Source organism: Piliocolobus tephrosceles, chromosome 12 (assembly GCF_002776525.5).
Source record: "Piliocolobus tephrosceles isolate RC106 chromosome 12, ASM277652v3, whole genome shotgun sequence".
Classification (NCBI taxonomy): Eukaryota; Metazoa; Chordata; class Mammalia; order Primates; family Cercopithecidae; genus Piliocolobus; species Piliocolobus tephrosceles.
The window spans coordinates 120,220,269-120,227,152 of NC_045445.1; positions in this window are offsets into that span (position 1 = coordinate 120,220,269).

Consider the following 6,884-nt stretch of genomic DNA (forward strand, 5'->3'; position numbering starts at 1 on the left):
CTAATTATGAAGCATTTTCAAGTGAGGAAAGTAAGCATTTGTTTTATAAAAAATAAAGTGGCAAAGTTTTCTTTGATCTGAAAGAGAAGAAATCAAAGGAGGGTCGGGTAAAGTTTAATATGCCCTTTTATTATTTGTTAAGAAGAGTAAAAATTTTAAGCGGTGATTTCTATGTGAATTTTACAATATAGAAAGTCATAAAGACATGAGAGGTTCTAAGAAACAATCAAGAAAAATAGTAATTCAACAATAAACCCTATTTATTGCATTCTTAATATGTTCCAGATGTTTCCTGGTTCTGGGCGATAAAAGAAAATCAGTCTAAGTTTTGTCTCTTAGGGACTTCAAAGTCCAGTGGGAAGATGAATATTGAAAATGAATAAATACTATTTAGTAAACTAATTACTACAATATAAGTAGAAAACATGATCCAGAGCACAAATGAGGAAGTGGTTTACTCAACATATTAATGTCAAAAAAGGCCCTGCCAGGAAGTGATGGGTAATATCGATGCCAAAAGGCCAGAGTTCTCTCGTGGAGATGTGTGGAGTGTCGTATCTTAGCAAGAGAAGTAGCAGTCTGTTTAGTGGTGCAGAAAATGGAGGCCTTGTTTGAGCAAGGGCCAACATGTTTTTTAATGAGTTCTGCTGACTAGTTTCAGGAGATGGGGATGTAGAATTAGACAGAGAACAGTACCTGAGAAATCTTGTACTATATATGTATCAAATGATTTTTTCATGAGAGGAGAAACATACACATGGATAAAGAAAACAACAATAAAAATGAGAAAACCTAGATTTATTTTGTTGAAAATTGTTGAATCAAAAGCTCAGGATTATGGATATAATATATAGTGTAATGAAAGTATTGTTATAGCTTTAGGTAATACAGAAAGTGGTCCACAATTGCATCATTTACCTGCCCCTTTTGAAAAGTAGTGGCATCATGCTCTCCTCTATGTGTCCCTTTTCACTTGACATTTCCATTAAGAGCTTCAGTATTCTTCTTCCTAGACATCTAGGCTCTTTGCTGTCATCATGCCCATAACCTCATGACCTGAGGAGATCATGGAATTGTAAAGTAATTCCTTAGCAAATAACAGCGAAGCCTCTGATTTCAGAAAAAGAAGAATGTTCAGATCAACTAATTCAGAGGAGAAAATAGTTTGGTTAAAGGCAATGGAAATGGAATGGGAAGCTGATGTTTGAGTTGACAAAAAATGAGGACGAAGAAGATGTAGTGATTTGTGTGAAAAGGACTAGAGACTAGGGCCTATGCTAAGACTCTTAGAGCTGTATGTTAGATTAAATGTACAAAGTGATGGTAATTTCAAGCGAAGCTATTGGAACAAAACATAATAAAGAATTCAAATTGACTGTGCCTTTTCATAAGCAAAGACCATGATTTAGTGGCATTTTCTTTGTAATGGGTACTCTATAGGAAATCTAAGATCAATGCGGGATATAGATTTACTTGCATTAAACGTGCTGATTCTACACTGAAAGGTTAAGAAAATATTTCAGGAACCTGATGCAAAGAAAAGTGTTTGCTTGACTTCTTTTTCAACTTCAACAAGTTGAATTAAACCCTAAAGTGATTCTGTAAAATAATACTTGTAGCATACATAGTGGTGCCCCACCTGTATGTATCATCTTACCCTTACCATGTCTGTTCATGTCTGTGGACTTCAAAATTCACCCAACTCTTGAATTTATACAATTTTTTTGGCCCCACGGGCTTTGTAGCTAGGCAGCAGGCCAGAAATGATGATCAGTTATTAGCTCCCAAGAACACCCCTCAATCAATGATTGATGGAAGTCAGTATAAATATTCCCACTTCCTTGCCTCTCAAGTGGGATAACTATGAGATATGTGTCTTCATTAGAAATAAGCTTCATTCACTCACATTGGTAAATTGCTTAATAATCACACTTTACTGGCTAACTTCCCTTTCCTGTTTCATTTTCCCAATCTTTTATTACTATATCTTTAATCTCCAAATTAAATTATTTTCACTCAATCCTTTTTTTTAATTAATTAATTTATTTATTATTACTATACTTTAAGTTCTAGGGTACATGTGCAAAACGTGCAGGTTTGTTACATATGTATACTTGTGCCATGTTGGTGTGCCACACCCATCAACTCGTCATTTACATCAGGTATAACTCCCAATGCAATCCCTCCCCCCCCCCCCCCCCCCCCGCCCCGCCCCCGCGTGCGCTGTTCCCCCTCCCGAGTCCAAGTGATCTCATTGTTCATTTCCCACCTATGAGTGAGAACATGTGGTGTTTGGTTTTCTGTTCTTGTGATAGTTTGCTCAGAATGATGGTTTCCAGCTGCATCCATGTCCCTACAAAGGACATGAACTCATCCTTTTTTATGGTTGCATAGTATTCCATGGTGTATATGTATTTCTTCCTAGCCTCGATGGTCTTTACATTTTTGGCATGTTTTTGCAATGACTGGTACCTGTTGTTCCTTTCCATATTTAGGGCTTCCTTCAGGGTCTCTTGTAAGGCAGGCCTGGAGGTGACAAAATCTCTAAGCATCTGCTTATCTGTAAAGGATTTTATTTCTCCTTCACTTATGAAACTTAGTTTGGCTGGATATGAAATTCTGGGTTTAAAATTCTTTTCTTTAAGAATGTTGAATATCAGCCCCCACTCTCTTCTGGCTTGGAGAGTTTCTGCCGAGAGGTCTGCTGTTAGTCTGATGGGCTTCCCTTTGTGGGTAACCCGACCTTTCTCTCTGGCTGCCCTTAAGATTTTTTCCTTCATTTCAACTTTGGTGAATCTGGCAATTATGTGTCTTGGAGTTGCTCTTCTGGAGGAGTATCTTTGTGGCGTTCTCTGTATTTCCTGAATTTGAATGTTGGCCTGCCCTGCTAGGTTGGGGAAGTTCTCCTGGATGATATCCTGAAGAGTGTTTTCCAATTTGGTTCCATTTTCCCCCTCACTTTCAGACACCCCAATCAGACGTAGATTTGGTCTTTTTACATAATCCCATACTTCTTGCAGGCTTTGTTCATTTATTTTTCTTCTTTTTTCTTTTGGTTTCTCCTCTCGCTTCATTTCATTCATTTGATCCTCAATCGCTGATACTCTTTCTTCCAGTTGATCAAGTTGGTTACTGAAGCTTGTGGATTTGTCATGTATTCCTCATGTCATGGTTTTCATCTCTGTCAGTTCGTTTATGGCCTTCTCTGCATTAATTATTCTAGTTATCAATTCTTCCACTCTTTTTTCAAGATTTTTAGTTTCTTTGAGCTGGGTACGTAATTCCTCCTTTAGCTCTGAGAAGTTTGATGGACTGAAGCCTTCTTCTCTCATCTCGTCAAAGTCCTTCTCCATCCAGCTTTGATCCATTGCTGGTGATAAGCTGCGTTCCTTTGGAGGGGGAGATGTGCTCTTATTTTGTAAATTTCCAGCTTTTCTGCCCTGCTTTTTCCCCATCTTTGTGGTTTTATCTGCCTCTGGTCTTTGATGATAGTGACGTACTGATGGGGTTTTGGTGTGGGTGTCCTTCCTGTTTGTTAGTTTTCCTTCTAACAGTCAGGACCCTCAGCTATAGGTCTGTTGGAGATTGCTTGAGGTCCACTCCAGACCCTGTTTGACTGGGTGTCAGCAGCAGGGGTTGCAGAAGATAGAATATTGCTGAACAGCGAGTGTACCTGTCTGATTCTTGCTTTGGAAGCTTCCTCTCAGGGGTGTACTCCACCGTGTGAGGTGTGGGGTGTCGGTCTGCCCCTAGTGGAGGATGTCTCCCAGTTAGGCTACTCAGGGGTCAGGGACCCACTTGAGCAGGCAGTCTGTCCGTTCTCAGATCTCAACCTCCGTGTTGGGAGATCCACTGCTCTCTTCAAAGCTGTCAGACAGAGTTGTTTGTGTCTGCAGAGGTTTCTGCTGCTTTTTGTTGTTGTTGTTGTTTAGCTGTGCCCTGTCCCCAGAGGTGGAGTCTACAGAGACAGGCAGGCCTCCTTGAGCCTTTGTGAGCTCCACCCAGTTCGAGCTTCCCAGTGGCTTTGTTTACCTACTTAAGCCTCAGCAATGGTGGGCACGCCTCCCCCAGCCTCACTGCTGCCTTGCCGTTGGATCACAGACTGCTGTGCTAGCAATGAGAGAGGCTCCCTGGGTGTGGGACCCTCCCGGCCAGGTGTGGGATATAATCTCCTGGTGTGCCCGTTTGCTAAGACCCTTGGTAAAGCGCAGTATTGGGGTGGGAGTTACCCAATTTTCCAGGTGTTGTGTGTCTCAGTTCCCCTGGCTAGGAAAAGGGATTCCCTTCCCCCTTGTGCTTCCCAGGTGAGGCGATGCCTCGCCCTGCTTCAGCTCTTGCTGGTCGGGCTGCAGCCGCTGACCAGCACCGATTGTCCGGCACTCCCTAGTGAGATGACCCGAGTACCTCAGTTGAAAATGCAGAAATCACCTGTCTTCTGTGTCGCTCGCCCTGGGAGCTGGAGACTGGAGCTGCTCCTATTCGGCCATCTTGCTCCACCCCCCCTCACTCAATCCTTTTACTCAGGATCAGTTGGTTTCTAGTGGAACTCAAAGTAAGACTATATAATTTCCTTATAATGAGACATATCAAAGGAATATTATACTACATTACTGAATTTCTACGGTAAACGTGAGTGGACATGTTATATGTCAAATAGTGCAAAATACATAAGATAATAAAGACTATCCTAGGTCTATAAACCCAGAAACTGTCTACATGCAAATGATAAAGAGCAAATAGAATATCTGTTGTTACAATGATTACAAACTCTAAAAGCTTCTTTTTAAATTTGATTTTCCATCTTTTACAAATTAATTTCTAGCTTTTTTTCTTTGTTTAAAAGATAAGAGTAGAGTCATTGCTGATATGGGTTTTGCAGGTTACTGTAACTTCTTATCAAAGTTATGGCATTATCAAAATTGTGTGCACCATGACTTGAATATTTACGTCTGTATCAGTTAGTATTTGCTGCATGATAAACCATCCCAAAACTTAGTGGCTTAAAACAAAGAACATTCATTTAGTTTCCAATTCTGCAGGGTATCAATTAAGGCTGGAATCATCTGGTCACTTCTGATTTCGGCTGGGCTTCTTTATAGGTTTGTGTTCTGGCAGATTAGCTGGAGGCTGGAGGGCTAATGGTGCCCTTGGCTGGGAGTACATGTCTCTACTCCATGTCTTCCAGAAGGCTAGTTGAGGCCTGTTATTGTAGCTGTGGCAGGGCTCTAACAGAAAGAGAACAGGCACAAAAGGTTTCTTTGAAGCCTAGGCTTGGAAGCAACACAGTGTCACTTCTACCGCATTCTATGGGTCAAAGCAAGTTAGGAGACCAACGCAGATTCTAGAGATGGGATACTAGGCCACATTTCCTAATGTGAGAAACACTGAAGTCACATTCAAAGGGTGTGCATTCAAGAAGGGGGAAAGAATTGGGTTTCTATTCATAATCTGTTTATACATTTTCAAATTAAAACTAAATGACGATCAATTTAAAACTGAGAAAAAAGAAGCAAAAATATACTTATGTGTTTTTTCAAAGTATTTCTATATTGTATAACAGTTATATATTAGTTACAATGTAATACAACATACTTGTCAAAAAGAAGCATAAATTTAGAATATTTTTTCTGTGGATACTTTTGGAATTACCTAGGGAGGACAGTGTTAGTCACAGTTAAGAAGAAAGAAAGCCTTTGATGTAGAAGGTAATCTCACTTAACTACATGTCATAAATGATCAATGTGCCACCAACCAAATTTGTCAAGAAGAAAATGCCATTTAAAATGACTTCAAATATTTACTATGTGTCTGAGGAATTATTTTATTTTAATATCTAAATGTTAACCCCTGGAAAGGAGGCAAATTGTGTGAAAATAGTGACAGATCCTTAATTCTGGTGTAGCTCTGCATAGTCTCCAATTACAAGTCCAACTGGCCTATTGCAATAGAAAAGAAAAACATTGATTTTATTCATGTAACTCATTATATCTCTTTTTTCTATTAATGTCGATCACTGAAGTTTGCAGTTCTTCCAATTTCTCAAACATACTCATATATTTTAGACAAAGAATAAAGATCAGTTTAGCTTTGACATTCCTAAACTAGCCACCCTAAATCAAAATTCTACCACTAGGGTAAAAAAATGGAGGTGATAGGATGTTTGTAATAGTAATTTAAGTTTTGCAATGTAGAGATGGTTTCTGGCCTCTTCTTTAATTCTTGTTATGCCCCCAGATAAATTGGTAGATGTTGGAAAAGAAATACTTTCTTTAAGTCATAGAGGGTCTCCTGTAAAAATGAACACCACCCTTCCACACACATACACATACACTAGTTGCACATAGAGATCACTCTGTTAGGTTAGGCATTTTGTGGCACATTTATGGTCATTAAGTATTTTTCTAGTATGAAATGAACTTCCATATAGAAAAATGGGGAGAAAAATATAGTTGTTGGGCAGGTAAGAAGTCACAATAATAATAGATACCATTTTTGGACCACTATACACAAAGGTCACAAAGCTGAGAAGTGGTAGAACAGAATAGAATACATTTTTTATTTAATCTGTGTTATCTAGAGTAATCAGAGATCTTAGATATTTTTTCTTTATTCCTTAAGAATTATATGGGAAGAATTAAATCTTGTAATTTGTACAGAGATTTTTTACTTCTTTGATCATTAAGATATGACAAATTTTATGTATATTAAAATTACTATTTTTCAGCTCTTAAATTTTGTAGATAATACACATATCTTTCCTCTTTGCACTTTTGCTTTTCCTATGCTTCAAACGTCCTCATTTCTCCCCCTTACCTTCTTACTTTAGAAAACAAATCAACACAAAATTCCCAGGATAGCCAAACATTCTCATCAATTGGCAAAAA